The sequence below is a fragment of the Hemitrygon akajei genome, chromosome 30 (assembly GCF_048418815.1).
Source record: "Hemitrygon akajei chromosome 30, sHemAka1.3, whole genome shotgun sequence".
Classification (NCBI taxonomy): domain Eukaryota; kingdom Metazoa; phylum Chordata; class Chondrichthyes; order Myliobatiformes; family Dasyatidae; genus Hemitrygon; species Hemitrygon akajei.
The window spans coordinates 37,601,349-37,617,969 of record NC_133153.1 but is presented as its reverse complement, the minus strand read 5'-3'; the positions used below and the strand labels follow the sequence as shown (position 1 = coordinate 37,617,969).

The following is a 16,621-nucleotide window of genomic DNA, read 5'->3' as shown; positions in this document are numbered from 1 at the left end:
CTAACGACTTGCTTAAAAATAAAGAATTGTGTAGAAGTTCAGAAAATGGGCTAAGTTTGGAAAACACTGTTGATAAAATAACTCCTATGAAAGGAGCATGCAAAAGCCTATTCCACACTGGTAAGCAAGCTAACCACGTGGGAGTTAACTGGAAAAGGGGCGAGGGTTGACGGGATGCCACCTTAAATAACAGGATCCGGTTTTAAGGGATTTCGACGAAGCATGTAAATAATAAAGACAACACCATGGAAGATAGACTGTTAAGTTTGAAAGTAAAATAAAGATTAGTATTTGCATGAACTTTTGTAATATACACTAAGCTAAGATCACAACTCTTGTTTTGCTGAAGAAAAGGAATAAAAATAGGTGGTTATTAAATTGGAGTCTGATGCTACAGGAATTTATTAAGGTACAAGATATTAAGATATTAAAGGAAGTGACAATGTAATCACTAACTGTTTAGATGCTGAATTGAATGTATAACTATTACACTGTAGTGAAAAAAGAACTCTTTTGTATTGTGTTAGATTCTGAACTCCTGTAAGACTCTGTATTAGTTAATTTTTACCTGTGGTAAAAATCCTTAGAAGGATGGGGTTTTACGAATGTGGAGCAACTCTGAGGGGCCAAAGGGTGCAAAGTCGCCCCCTCCTTTTTGAGAATCGCAAGATCGCTATTATTTCGGGTCTGAGACCCAGGAAATGAGAGAGATACACAGCATGTCAGGAAATGAGAGAGAGAGACGCAGAATACACAACCAGGTGGAATGTCTTCTGACATAAGCGGAACGGAACCACTGATTACTGCTATTGTCTCTTGGAGAAGGAATTGTGTATTGAGTACTGTACTATTCATTGAAACCCTCAGGGGACAACCAGAGTGGTCTGGTTGAGGGATTGCATCATCCCAACCTGATTGACATCTGAGACCCCGTGAGTGAGGATAAAAGACGGGTCTGGGGAACATCCCTTAGACGCACCAGGAGAAACGCTAGAAATCCAGTGACAGCGTTTTATAGCGAAAGCCGGTGAGAGCTCGTGTGCGTCCTCCCTCGCCTGGGTGGCGGGCTCATCACGGAAGAACGGTTTAGCTAAAGGAGAGGTCATACTTGAACGGCCACAACAATGAGACACCGATGGATCGAAATCATAAGGGAAGGTTGGCAAAAACAACAGCGGTAACTGTTCCCATTCTTCTATTTCTCTCTCTCTCCAACAATTGCAACACAGCGACAAACAAACACTGGAGCCTGTGTGAACCGAAACGAACTTTATATTTCCATCGGACAATTCATTATCCCCTAGACAACGATAGAGCTTATTTCTTATTGATTATTATTATACCCGCACTTTTAGGTTTAGTATTGACGACGTATATTATCTGTATATTTGCATTGATATTATTTTGTGTATTTTTACTAATAAATACTGTTAAAAATAGTATCACCAGACTCCAACGGACGTCTCTATCTTTGCTGGTAAGTAACCCAGTTACGGGGTTCGTAACAATCTTAAATTAGGTTAAGAGGTCAGAAGAACATTATGGGCCAAAGGGCCTGTACTGTGCTGTAATGTTCTATGAAGTTAACTGGCAGATTGCAGAATAGACCATTAAACAGAGGGGCAGAATTAGGCCATTTGGCCTATTGAATCTGCTCCACCATTTCATCATGGCTGATTCATTATCCTTCTCAACCCTATTCTTCTGCCTTCTGCCCATAACCCATGACACCCTTTCTAATCAAGGACTTTTCAACCACCACTTTAAATATACCCAATGGCTTGGCCACCACAGCCATCTGTGATAATGAAATCCACAGATTCACCACTCCCTGGCTTAAGAAATTCTTCCTATTGTAAAGGGACGTCCTTCTATTCTGAGGTGGTGCCCTCTGGTCCTAGGCTCCCCTACTATAGGAAACATTCTGTCCACTGCACTTTAACTAGGTCTTTCAGTATTTGATAGGTTTCAATGAGAACCTCCTTCATTCATCTGAACTCCAGCAAGTACAGGCCCAGAGCCATCAAATGCTCATAAATATATTAACACTTTCATTTCTGGGTTCATTCTTGTGAACCTCCTCTGGACCCTCTCTAATGCCAGCACATCCTTTCTTAGCACATCATCATGTGCCATGTCATATGATGTAGATAAGAGGCCCAATACTGCTCACAATACTCCAAGTGCAGTCTGGCCAATACCTTATAAAGACTCAGCATTACATCCTTGCTTTTATGTTCTAGTCCTATTCAGCAATAGGATCAAAACCTCCTTGAAAAGAAGCAGAACCTCCTGACCTGTGACCGTACAAATTGCAGAAGGATATTGAGAACCGCAGGAGCCCCATGTAAACAACAAAAGAGGTTCACCACCTCACAAACTACCTCCCTGACATCCTGTCATGTACTCTTATTCCTGTTTGTATTGTTAGGGAGTTTGCTAAAACCAGCATCCCAAGTAGCACACATCCATGATCACCATCCATGTTATTTTCAATAACAATTTAAATAAGGATTCCCATTACCAACACGAACCAGGATTTGGTACTTGCCTCAAAGGCCTTTCTAACAACTTCTAACAGTTTATTCAACAGGATATTTTCAGTCAGTGTTTTACAAAGGAATGAGATTCTGCCCACTATCTGTTTACTTCTCCTCCGTGGCATGTTTTATTAATGTGCCTCAAAGTATCTGAAGGCCAAAACCCCAATGTTACAAAAAATGGAGATGGATAAATGGAGGGCTGTGTGGGAAGGAAGGAAGGATTGGATTGATGTTAGAGTAAGCTAAAAGATGGGCTGAAGGTCCTGTACTGTGCTATAGTGTTCTATATTATTCTGTTGTAGGAGAAGAATGTTTAGATTATTGGGTTTTAGTTACACAATATTAGAATCAAAATCATGTTTAATTTCAGTATTACATGTTGTGAAATTTGTTATTTTATGGCAACAGTACAGTGCAATACAAAATAAACTATAAATTACAATTTAAAAAAAAAAAAAAATATATATATATATATATATATATATATATATATATATATATATATATATATATATATAAGAAATCAAATTAAATAAGTAGTGCAAAAATAGTGAGATCGTGTTCATTGGTTTGTTCATTGTCTGTTGAGAAATCTGATGGTGGAGGGGGAGAAGCTCTTCCTAAAACATTTGTGTGGGTCTTCAAGCTCCTGTACCTCCTCTCTGATGGTAACAATGAGAAGAGAGCTCTTCCTGGGTGATGGGGGTTCTTAATGATGGATGTTGCTTTTTTTTGAAGCATCTCTTTTCGAAGATGCCCTTGATGCTGTAGAGGCCAGTGCCTATGATGGAGCTGGCTGAGTTTACAACCTTGTGCAGTTATTTCTAATCCTGTGCAGTAGCCCCTCCATTGCAGACGGTGATGCAGCCAGTCAGAATGGTCTCCACAGTACATCTATAGAAATTAACGTGTCTTTGATGTGCTGTGAATATGTAAATGTAAAAAACTGGACAATGAATACTGAAGTAAATGGCCATTCCCAGGCTGTGAACACCCAATTTATAGACAACCTGATGTAGGAACAACAGCATATAGGAGGATTGAAAATCTAGCTGAATGGTGCCACAACAATAGCCTCTCACATAATGACAGCAAGATCAGCAGTATAGTACAACACTTAACTTACTACAGTACAGTGCAAAAGTCCATATATATGTGGCTAAGACTTTTGCACAGCACTATATATGTATTTCGGTAATAAATTACTTTGAATTTTGAAGTCTGACATGCATTCATTTCTACAAATGGCAGTTTTTAGTTTCTTCTCCCTCTCTCTCCACTTCTTGTAATTTCTTGTAAAAAGAAACCAGAATAAGAAGGAGGGTGAATAAGGTCAAATTTCTTTAGCCTCCTGAGGAAGTGGAGGCATGGGTGAACTTTCTTGGCCATGGCATCAATGTGGTTGGACCAGGACAGGCTATTGGTGATGTCCATAGCTAGGAGCTTGAAGCTCTCAGCCTCAACGCTGTTGATATAGACAGGAGCATGTGCACTGACCAGTTCTTTTAATGCCATTCATTGCAATACTGTGTCACCATATTGGGTGATTTTTTTTGCACTTTTTTTTATCAATTTAATGGACAAAATGGATACCTGTAGAAGCAGAACCTATTCACTACCCTGTACCCTGTAATATTGGTACAGCGAGTTGCTGGTCTCCGCTCTCTGGTGAGAGAGAGCCTGAGATGCCGAAGTACTGGGTTATGGACTGTAGTTTTTGATGGACTTTGGATCAAGGTCTCTTTGGGGGCTTTTGTTATTACTTGCTTGTTGGGTGGTGGGGTGGGGGTCAGTGCTTCCACTGGCACAAGTGGGGCGGGGAGGCAAGGGGACGGTCAATCCTTCTGCTGTTGCTTATGTGTGGGAAGCAGGAGGGGATCTTCAGCGTTCCGATGTTTCTACCATTCATTCTATGGGGTTTCTTGTTTTGTGGATATCTCAAAGAGTAAGAATTTCAGGTTAGATACTATATACATTCTCTGATATTAAATTGAACCATCTGAACCCAGGGATGGTCTGCATTTACAATGACTTTCAGCCTCCCAGTTGTGGAATTGTGTTTTGTACTGGCTGCTTCCAGCAGTGTTGCCATATGGTACTAAATGTGCCCAGTAACTTTGCTGTATCTGCACTTTGCTCTTCTGGAAACGTCTAAACAGATCTCATCAAATATTTACCATTCACGTGGCACAGCCAAAAAAAAGGTTCAAATGACAAAATGAAAGGAATTAATGACACCTACTTAGACTTTCCATGGTATTATAAAATTGGTGTTATCAGATCTGTCCCCCTCTAGTGACTTTCATTTCTATTGATAAAAAAAATGAATCTCACATCTTGAAAACGGCAGCTGATATAGAATCATGGTTCCTTTTGTTACACAAAGAATTCAGTCTGGGGGAAGTTGGGCGAACACATCTTCATCACTAAGTAACACACACACACACAATGCTAGAGGAACTCACTCAGCGGGTCAGGCAGCATTTATAGAAACATAGAAAACCTACAGCATAATACAGGCCCTTTGGCCCACAAAGCTGTGCCGAACATGTCTTTACCTTAGAAATTATCAATGGTTACCCATAACCCTCTATTTTTCAGAACTCCATGTACCTGTCCAGGAGTCTCTTAAAAGACCCTATCGTTTCCGCCTCCACCACAATCACCGGCGGCCCATTCCACGCACTCACCACTCTTTGCGTAATAAACTTACCCCTGACAACTCCAGAGGGTACATGTATATGTGCACTCTCTAGCAGTACACCACCAAGGCCTGGACTAATGAGAACATCCCACAGCAATGAAGAAATGCGAACATCGTTGTCATTTATAAGAACAAGCATGATAAAGCCATCTGCGGCAATAGTAGGGGCATATTGCTCCTTTCTGTTGCTGGAAAGGTCTTGGCTAAGGTGATGTTTCAGAGGCTCATCAGCAGCATCACCGAGTCAATGTTGCCTGAATCACAGTGTGGATTTAGGAAGAACAGGAGCACGATCGACATGATCTTCACAGCCCGGCAGCTTCAGGAAAAGTGCTGGGAGTAACATCAGGACCTGTTTATAGCCTTTGCTGATCTCTCCAAAGCACTCGACACTGTGCAAAGAGAGCTCTTATGAAATGACCTCCTCAGGTTTGGCTATCCTAATAAATTTGTTAACATCCTCAGCCAGTTCCACCATGGGATGACTGCTCGGGTGACCATAAGAGGACAAGAGTCCATGCCCTTCCTTATACGCACAGGAGTGAGGCAGGGGTGTGTGCTAGCACCAGTGCTCTTTAATATCTTCCTCTTGTGTGTTAACCCCCTTTCCTTTCCTGATGAAAGGTCTCAGCCTGAAACGTCAACTGGTTATTCCCCTCCATAGATGCTGCCTGACCTGCTGAGTTCCGCCAGCATTTTGTGTGTGTTGCTCTGGATTTCCAGCATCTGCAGAATCTCTTGTGTTCTTCATCACTGACTTAACACTAAAATGGCCTGGTTATAGCATCACATCCCCGTTCCCTTTGCAGAATACGGCTTACCTGTTACCTGCTCTACTGAATCCATCAGATTAAATATCTTAATTAGATTAGCGCTCAAGCTTTGAAACAGGCAGAATTACAGCCACATTCCAGCTCACTGGCCTAGTATTGTGATCCTTTTTGTATTGTGTCATCTTGGTGAAACTACTTTATTCTTTGCAAGGTCATTATGAATTTTTTTTTATTTTATGAACTATTTAAATATTTATCTCAGGGTGACTCTATTCATCAAAGTCCAAATGACTATTTGAGAGAATGTAAGCCTTTCTAATTTCAGTTTGTCCATTTCTCCAAAAGATAAGATAAATAAAGATGCTCTTTAATTAGCTTTGTTTGTCACATGGACATCAATACATACAGTGAAATGCTTCATTTGTGTCAACAGCCAACACAGTGTGAGGAACACACACAAAATGCTGGAGGAACTCAGCAGGCCAGGCAGCATCTATGAAAACAAGTACAGTCGACATTTTGGCCTGAAACGTCGACAGTCCTGCCGAAGGGTTTCAGCCTGAAACATCGACTGTACTATATTTCCATAGATGCTGCCCGGCCTGCTGAGTTCCTCCAGCATTTTGTGTGTGTTGCTCAGATTTCCAGCATCTGCAGATTTTCACAGTCTGAGGATGTGCTGGGGGCAGCCCACAAGTGTCACCACGCTTGTGGCACCAACAGAGCAGCCCACAACTCACTAACCCTAACCTGTACGTCTTTGGAATGTGGGAGGAAACCAGAGGACCCAGAGGGAGCCCAGGGAGAACGTGCAGACTCCATGCAGAAAGCAGTGGGAATTGAATCCTGATCGTTGATTGCTGGTGCTGTAAAATGTTACATTAACTGTTATGTTACCATGACACCATGGTATCAAATGTTTCCAGAGACTTTGAAATCAGATACTGTGCATTTTCGTTTTTTTTATTGTCATTAGATTACCATCATGGCAGTCCAAGGATAATGGTTCTGAATATGTACATTACCCCAGCAAAGCCGGCACTGACAACAGCTGGAAGTGGTATGCTCCTAATTTGAATTATTTAGTCACAGGCCAATTTTAACCTTGCTCCGTGGTCGAGATACTGTCAGTTTCAAGTGCAAAGCTTGCTTTACTCTCTCCTTGTTTGCAGCAGAGAGCCAACATGGTCCCCATGGGAGACACATCCAGAAGGTGATACTACATGGGATCCGTGGTGAATGGGCTGTTTGAATTCACAATCAGCTGCTCACTGAAGACAGAGAGTAGTGGTCAACAGGACTTACTTCTGGCTGAAGCTCCATGATCGGAGATATTCTGCAGGGAGCTGTACTTGGACCTCAGCTGATTGTGGTCTATACAAATGACTTGGATGAAAATGAGAATGGGTGAGTTAGTAAGGCTGTAGATGACACTAAGACTGGTGGCATTGTGGTTGCCAGAGAATGCTTCAAGATATACTGTAGATCAGCTGCACATATGGGTGGAGAAATTGCAGGTGGAGTTTAACCCAGACAAGATCAAATATAAAGTGAAAATACACAGTTAATGGCAGGACCCCTCACATCATTGATGTGCAGAGGGATCCTAGGATCCACATCCATGGCTCCCAGAAAGTGGTTCACAAGTTGATAGAGTGGTAAAAAATGGAATACTTATTAGTCAAGACTTTGAGTTCAAGAGTCAGAAAGATGGAGATATAGAGTCATAGAAAAATACAGCACAGAAACAGGCTCTTCGGCACATCTAGTCCATGCTGAAACCATTTAAACTGCCTGTTCCCATCAACCTGTACCGGGACCATAGCCCTCCATACCCCTACTATCCACGTACCTATCCAAACTTCTCCTAAATGTTGAGCTTGCATGCACCACTTGTGCTGGCAGCTCAATCCACTCTCTCACACCCCTCTGAGTGAAGAAGTTTCCCCTCATGTTCCTCTTAAACTTCTCACCTTTTACCCTTAACCCATGACCTCTGGTTGTAGTCCCACCCAAACCTCAGCGGGAAAAGATGTATCGCAAATATCTATAAATCTGATTAGGCCGCATTGGGACAGCTGCATCATCAACGTTTCAGACCAAGCCCCTTCACCAGGATAAATACCCTTCACCAACCCCGATGAGGGGTCTCAAAACATTTACTGTTTATTTCTCTCAATAAATGCTGCCTGACCTGCTGAGTTCCTCCAGCGTTTTGTGTGTGTACATACACCTACAGTGGCATGCAAAAGTTTGGGCACCCCTGGTCAAAATTTCTGTTACTGTGAATAGTTAAGTGAGTAGAAGATGAACTGATCTCCAAAAGTCATAAAGTTAAAGATGAAACATTCTTTTCAACATTTTAAGCAAGATTAGTGTATTATTTTTGTTTTGTACAATTTTAGAGTGAGAAAAAGGAAAGGAGCACTATGTAAAAGTTTGGGCACCCCAAGAGATTCGAGCTCTCAGATAACTTTTACCAAGGTCTCAGGCCTTAATTAGCTTGTTAAGGCTATGGCTTGTTCACAGTCATTATTAGGAAAGGCCAGGTGATGCAAATTTCAAAGCTTTATAAATACCCTGACTCCTCAAACCTTGTCCCAACAATTAGCAGCCATGAGCTCCTCTAAGCAGCTGCCTAGCACTCTGAAAACTAAAATAAATGATGGCCACAAAGCAGCAGAAGGCTATAAGAAGATAGCAATGTTCATAGGATCACTAGAAAGGCAACTCAAAACCCCTGTTTGACTGCAAAAGACCTTCAGGTAGATTTAGCAGACACTGGAGTGGTGGTGCACTGTTCTACTGTGCAGCGACACCTGCACAAATATGACCTCCATGGAAGAGTCATCAGAAGAAAACCTTTCCTGCATCCTCACCACAAAATTCAGCGACAGAAGTTTGCAAAGGAATGTCTAAACAAGCCTGATGCATTTTGGAAACAAGTCCTCTGGACTGATGTAGTTAAAATAGAATTTTTTGGCCGCAATGAGCAAAGGTATGTTTGGAGAAAAAAGGGTGCAGAATTTCATGAAACGAACACCTCTCCAACTGTTAAGCAGGGGGTTGGATTGAGTATGCTTTGGGATTGTGTTGCAACCAGTGGCATGGGGAACATTTCACTGATAGAGGGAAGAATGAATTCAATTAAGTACCAGCAAATTCTGGAAGCAAGCATCACACCGTCTGTAAAAAAAAAAGCTGAAGATGAAAAGAGGATGGTTTCTACAACAGGATAATGATCCTAAACACACCTCAAAATCCACAATGGACTACCTCAAGAGGTGCAAGCTGAAGGTTTTTCCATGGCCCTCACAGTCCCCCGACCTAAACATCATCAAAAATCTGTGGATAGACCTCAAAAGAGCAGTGCATGCAAGACAGCCCAAGGATCTCACAGAACTAGAAGCTTTTTGCAAGGAAGAATGGGCGAAAATCCCCCAAACAAGAATTGAAAGACTCTTAGCTGGCTACAGAAAGCGCTTACAAGCTGTGATACTTGCCAAAGAGGGTGTTACTAAGTACTAACCATGCAGGGTGCCCTATTCCTTTTTTGTTATTTTGAAACTGTAAAAGATGGAAATAAAAAAGTAATCTTGCTTAAAATTTTAAAGAAATGTGTCATCTTTAACTTTATGCCTTTTGGAAATCAGGTCATCTTTTACTCGCTTAGCTATTCACAGTAACAGAAATTTTGACCAGGGGTGCCCAAACTTTTGCATGCCACTTTATATTTTCATCTTTGTAAACACTTCCAGCAGTTCCAAAAATTGTTTATATTAAAAGCATTTTACTTCATTTAATTTTAAATTATTCCTAGGACAATTTTCCTCACATTTATGGAAGAATAGAATTCTATTTATTTAACTTTCGCTCATGAGCCCTTATTCTCAATAAATTTCTTGACGACCACTGGGAGATAAGATCAGAGTCGCCCCCTGTTTGGCCTCGCAGTGTGGAGAGTTCCAAATGTACATAAGTCATTAAGAACACTACAGAAAGTGTTTATGAAGCAGTTTTTGCTCGTTATATTTTCCTTCTGAATGACCATATTGCTACTATATCATCGGCTCAAAGCACTGCCTGTGTTTAAGTCACATTATCTGCTTATCTGGGAGGAAAGTTTCATTATTTTCACATTTAATTAAGCATTCTACAATCATTGTTTACGTGCAGTAATTTTCACACTGCAACTGATAATCATAATTTCCTAACCATTAATTTCTATTGTAATGTGTGAACAAGATCGAACACTGTTACAATAGAGTGGAGTTCTTTCAATCTATCCTTGCATCATTTTAATGTTATTTTCCTGCCTTGATCTGCTTTCTTTAATCACTGCGTCATTCCTCACCACAGTTCCATAATCCTTATAACTGGGCTGTGTGCGAAATTCCTTCAAGCACATGTCTGAATCACCTCCTACAGTGAACTGCAGTTGCAAAGGTCTTCAAAGATTTGTTTTTCTTACTGCCCCCCACCCCACCCTCCCAAATTTGATAGCACAGCAGCCAAGTGTTACAGCAGGTTGTGGGGGGGAGGGGTGGTACCAGACCACAACTCCAATGCTCCCTTTTGCCTTGCTGATATATTTATGATGTCATCACTCTGAGCTGGTGGCTTGTTAGGAAAGAGCAGCTATTATTAAAGCAACAAATCTTGGACTATTTTGAGTGAGGAGGGAGCCTAACAAGGACTATTAAATGTCTCACATGCACTGGATGCACATACACACTTGCACATGTACACTCAGACACTCACATACACTCATAAACACATAAATACACAAGCGCACACACAAAACGCTTCACCTATCACCTGCCAGCTTGTACCTTCCTTCCCCCCACCTCCCCCCCCCACCTTCTTAACCTTCCCCTTTCGTTTCCAGTCCTAATGAAGGCTCTCAGCCCGAAACATCGTTTATTCCTCTCCATAGATCTTATCTGCTGAGTTCCTCCAGCATTTTGAGTCACCTCAGTTACCAAGAGTGCACCTTTAGTTTCTTTTTCATCTCCACAGCCCAACTCCATCTCTTCATCAAGCCTTTCTTCGATCTATCTTCACGGAAGATGTGAAACTGATGATTGCAAACTGGATGAGGACAGCAACGCTCTCTAATGTTGGATAATAACGTCACAACAAACTAGATCCTTTTTCACTCTCCCATGTTTTCACAAGTGCATGCACACCTCCAGAGAGGTAATTTGCTAAGCAGAATTCTTACACAAAACACATACTGAGACTTTAAACAGTGATGCAGACTGACCGCAATATTGTTACACATTACACAGCCCTCTGTCCAGTCGGAATCAGCATCTCAACTCTTACCCGATAACTGCCTGTCCGTGTTTAAAGATACTTTACACTGAGCTCCTGAGCTTTTAGGGAAAAATACTTTGGTGCCACTATCAATTACACTTCTTATCAAGGTGGGCGTTTAATGAACAACTATAATTTGAAGTATTTATTTAGAGGTACAGCATAGAAACAGGCCCAAGGAGTCTGCACTGCCCAATTGCACCCATGTGACTAACTAATCTACTAACCCGTACATCTTTGGACTGTGGGAGGAAACTGGAGCACCTGGAGGAAACCCATGCAGTCGCAGGAAAAACATACAAACTCCTCACAGATAGTGGCAGAAATGAAGCCGGGTCACATCTTGTGTAGTAACCAACTTCAGGGCTTCCAGATCTCCACACAGGCTTTAGTGTTGGCTCACGTTCTTGTCTGTTTAGGTTTGAACTCAAATACATGGCACGGTAACATGGCTGTTAATGCATCACTTTACAGCGCCAGCAATTACCGTTCGGGGTTCAATCTCCGATACTATCTGGAAGAAGTTGGCATTTTCTCCCCGTGACTGTGTGAGTATCCTCTGGGTGCTCCGGTTCCTTCACAGGTTCCCATTTAAGGTTAGTAAGTTGTGGACATGCTATGTGCGGTGACTCTTGGGGGCTGCCCACCTCAGTCCTCGCTGATTTGATCTGATGCAAATGAAGCATTTCGTTGCTCATGTGACAAGTAGAACTAATCCTTATCTTTATAAAAGTGTAATTCTCTCCATGCACCGATTGCTGGCATTTGGTTTTTCATTTCCTGAAATTTGCACTGGATCAGGCTTCGACACAACTTTGTGACTGAATGGGTCTCCTTCCAGACCTAGTCCAGCTCCTGCAGCGACTGCCTGATGGATGCTGAATTTTCTCATCATATACATGCAATTATTTCTTAGTTCCTCACATCTCTCCTATGGGTTAAGAACACAAATGTATGCATTTAACTGACAGTCCATTCCTTCTGATTGCAATAAGTGGATCTGTTCTGCATGATAGCTACTCCATTTGTAGCTGGAATAGGTTTATAGAGTCATATGGCACAGAAACAGGCCCTTTGGCCCACAGACTTTCTGCCTACCAACAGCCTCTTCAAGTGAAAAAGTAACCAGGAGAAAGTTTGCAGTTGCTAGGAATCCAAAACAACACACACAACATGCTGGATTCACCTGACAGGTCAGGCAGCCACTATGGAAATAAATAGATAGTCAATGTCTCAGGCCAAACCCCTTCTTCAGGACTGAGGAGGAAGGGGGAAGATACCAGAATAAAAATGTGGGGACAGGGGAAGGAGGCTAACTGGAAGGTGATATGTGAAGCCAGGTGGGTAGGAAAGGTCAAGGGCTGGAGAAGAAGGAATCGGATAGGAGAGGAGAGTGGACCATAGGAGAAAGGAAAGGAGGAGGGGAGCCGGGGGAAGTAATAGACAGGTGAGAAGAGGTAAAAGGTCAGAGTGAAGAATTGAGGTGGTGGGGGGGAATTTGTTTACCAAAGGAGAAATCAATATTCACGCCATCAGATTGGAGTCTACAATTATGTTTTAAAAGGCTTTAAACAGATTGGATGAGAAACCATCATTGCACTGTAAGCCCATTCTGGTGAGGGTCACAGACCTTGAGGCAAAAGGAGTACAGGATGCAACTTTATAGACATGGGGCAAAAATCAGGCTGCTAGAGGAAGTCAGCAGGTCAGGCAATCTGTGGAGGTGAAGAGATAGTCAGTGTTTTAGGCCAAGCCAGAACCACCATTGAGAACACCTATGTTCTCAATGGTGGGACAGGCTTGAGCTCGGCCCAGTACATCACAGTAAAACCCTCCCAACCACTGAGCATATCTACATGAAACATTGCCATAGAAAAGCAGCCTCTGTCATCAAGGATCCCCACCTTCCAGGCCACGCTCTCTTCTCACTGCTGTTATAGAGAAGGAGGTACGGCAGCCCTAGATCCCACACTGCCAAGTTCAGGAATAGTTCTTACCCTTCAACCATCAGGCTCCTGAACTGGTGTTGGTAACTTCACTCACCTTAACTCTGAATGGATTCACTATCAAGGACTCTGCAACTCATCTCCTTGGTTTTATTTATTTATTTATTTACTATCGTTATCTGTGTTTTTGTACTTACACAGTTTGTTTATTTATTTAGTTAGAGAAACAGTACAGAATATGCCCTTCCAGCCTTTTGCGCTGGGCCGCCCAGTAACCCCTGACGATACTGATTTAATCCTAACCTCATCACGGGACAATTTACAATGATCAATTAACCTATCTTGCTTGTCCTTGGAATGTGGGAGGAAACCGGAGCTTTTCCACGGTGAGGTAGTACAGACACCGGGAGTGAGCTCTGAACTCTGATGCCCCAAACTGTAATAGCATCATGCTAACCACTACACCACTGTGGCACCCACAGTTGCCTTATATTGCACATTGGTTGTTTGTCTGTCTTTGTTTATGTGTAGTTTCTCATTGATTCTATTGTATTTCTTTGGTCTACTGTGAATGCCTGAAAGAAAATGAATCTCAGCTGTAAGGAGGATGCTAAGAGGATGCAGGGTGACTTGGATAGGTTAGGTGAGTGGGCAAATTCATGACAGATGCAATTTAATGTGGATAAATGTGAGGTTATCCACTTTGGTGGCAAGAACAGGAAAACAGATTATTATCTGAACGGTGGCCGATTAGGAAAAGGGGAGGTGCAACAAGACCTGGGTGTCATTGTACACCAGTCATTGAAGGTGGGCATGCAGGTACAGCAGGCGGTAAAAAAGGTGAATGGTATGTTGGCATTCATAGCAAGAGGATTCGAGTACAGGAGCAGGGAGGTTCTACTGCAGTTGTACAAGGCCTTGGTGAGACCACACCTAGAGTATTGTGTGCAGTTTTGGTCCCCTAATCTGAGGAAAGACATTCTTGCCATAGAGGGAGTACAGAGAAGGTTCACCAGATTGATTCCTGGGATGGCAGGACTTTCATATGAAGAAAGACTGGATCGACTGGGCTTATACTCACTGGAATTTAGAAGATTAAGGGGGGATCTTATTGAAAGGTATAAAATTCTAAAGGGATTGGACAGGCTAGATGCAGGAAGATTGTTCCCGATATTGGGGAAGTCCAGAATGAGGTGTCACAGGATAAAGGGGAAGCCTTTTAGGACCGAGATGAGGAGAAACTTCTTCACACAGAGAGTGGTGAATCTGTGGAATTCTCTGCCACAGGGAACAGTTGAGGCCGGTTCATTGGCTATATTTAAGAGGAAGTTAGATATGGCCCTTGTGGCTAAAGGGGTCGGGGGTATGGAGAGAAAGCAGGTACAGGGTTCTGAGTTGGATGATCAGCCATGATCATACTGAATGGTGGTGCAGGCTCGAAGGGCCGAATGGCCTACTCCTGCACCTATTTTCTATGTTTCTATGTCCATGTTTCTCAGGGTAGTATATAGTGACCTATAACTTTGAGAATAAACTTACTTTGAACTTTGAAGTCCCTGCTCCTGTCCTGATGAAGAGACTCAACCTGAAACATCGACTATCCCTTTCCCTTCACAGATGCTGCCTGACCTTTTGAGTTCCTCCAGAAGTTTGTTTGTTTTCCAGATTCCTGCACTGGTATCTTTGTTACAAACATTGAGAATGGCTGTCCAACATTGTGGTGAGCTATGAAGACACGCCAGCTTTAATGGGAGACAACCGACTGAGGCAACCCGGGGTAGACTAGGAAATGTTTTTGACAATGTCAGCTGTGTGGACTTCATCCCATCAATCGTAATCTTTCTTTCTCACTAAGACTCGCCAAGGAGGGGTGAGACTTGATGCTAAAACTTCATACTAAAATCATCCTAACACACACAAAATGCTGGAGGAACTCAGCAGGTCAGGCAGAATCTATGGAAGGGAATAAAGAGCAGAAGTTTCGGGCTGACACCCTTCATCAGGACTGTTTCAAATCATTTTTATGTGACAGTTATGGCAGTGAGGCAGATGAAGCGCTATACAGCACTAGTGATCAGGGTTCAATTCCTGCCGCTGTCTATAAAGATTTCATGCACCCTCTCCATGACCACGTGGATTTCTTCCAGCTGCTCCGGGCTCTTCCCACATTCCTAAAGTGTACAGATTAGGGTTAGTAAATTGTGAGCATGCTATATTGGCACTGGGAGAATGGCAACACTTGCAGGCATTATCAATATTCATGCTGTCTAAGCACTTATTGATCAATGCTCACCCCACTGTATGCCTCCTCATTACCATCTCAAATTCTGCCAACAATAGTTGTGGTGTTGACAAATTTATACACAGCTCAAATGCCGGCTATAAATTTGCCGATGGCATAACCATTGTTGGCAGAATTTCAGATGGTGGTGAGAAGACGTATAGGAGTGAGATAGATCAGCTGGTTGAGAGGTTTGTCACAGCAACAACCTTGCACTCAACGTCAGTAAGACAATTGATTGTGGACTTCAGGAAGGGGAGGCTGGGGGAACACACACCAGCTCTCATCGAGGGATCAGCAGTGGAGAGGGTGAGCAGCTTCAAACTCCTGGGTGCCACCATCTCTGAGGATCCATTCTGGACTCAACACATTGATGCAATTACAAAGAAGGCATGACACCAGTTATATTTCGTTACGAGTTTGAGGAGAATGGGTATGTCACCAAAGACTCTCGCAAAATTTCTACAGATGTACTGTGGAGAGAATCCTAAGAGGTTGTATCACCATCTGGTATGGTGTGGGGGGGGGGGGGGCGCTTGGCACTCTATAGGATTGGAAAAAGCTGCAGAAAGTTATAAACTCTGCCAGCTCCATCTTGGGCACTAGCCTCCCCAGCATCCAGGGCACCTTCAAAAGGCAATCCTCAAAAAGGTGGCATCCATCATTAAGAACCCCCAGCCCCCCATCACCCAGGACATGCTCTCTTTTCATTGCTACCATCAAAGAGGAGATACAAGAGCCTGAAGACACACACTCAATGTTTCAGGAACAATTTATTTCCCTCTGCCATCAGATTTCTGAATGGACAACTCATGAACACTACCTCAGTATTTTCCAACTTTTTTTTGCACTACTTATTTATTTTTCTTTTTATATATATATATATATATATATACCTATTGTAAATGATAGTTTTTATTATTGTGTATTGCAATGTACAGCTGCCACAAAACAACATATTTCACGACATGCCTGTGACATTAAACCTGATTCTGATCTATTTGTAATTCTGTGAAGTTTAAGTACAATCAAAATGAAAGAAACTTAAACCTCTT

The 16,621-nt window shown here is 42.4% G+C and overlaps 1 long non-coding RNA gene across 1 annotated transcript in view; it reads right to left on the bottom strand.

The window, feature by feature from the left end:
* Positions 1-16,621, bottom strand: part of LOC140718638 (uncharacterized) — a 164,976-nt gene that overhangs the window by 87,633 nt on the left and 60,722 nt on the right. The gene's annotated exons all lie outside the window — the stretch shown is intronic.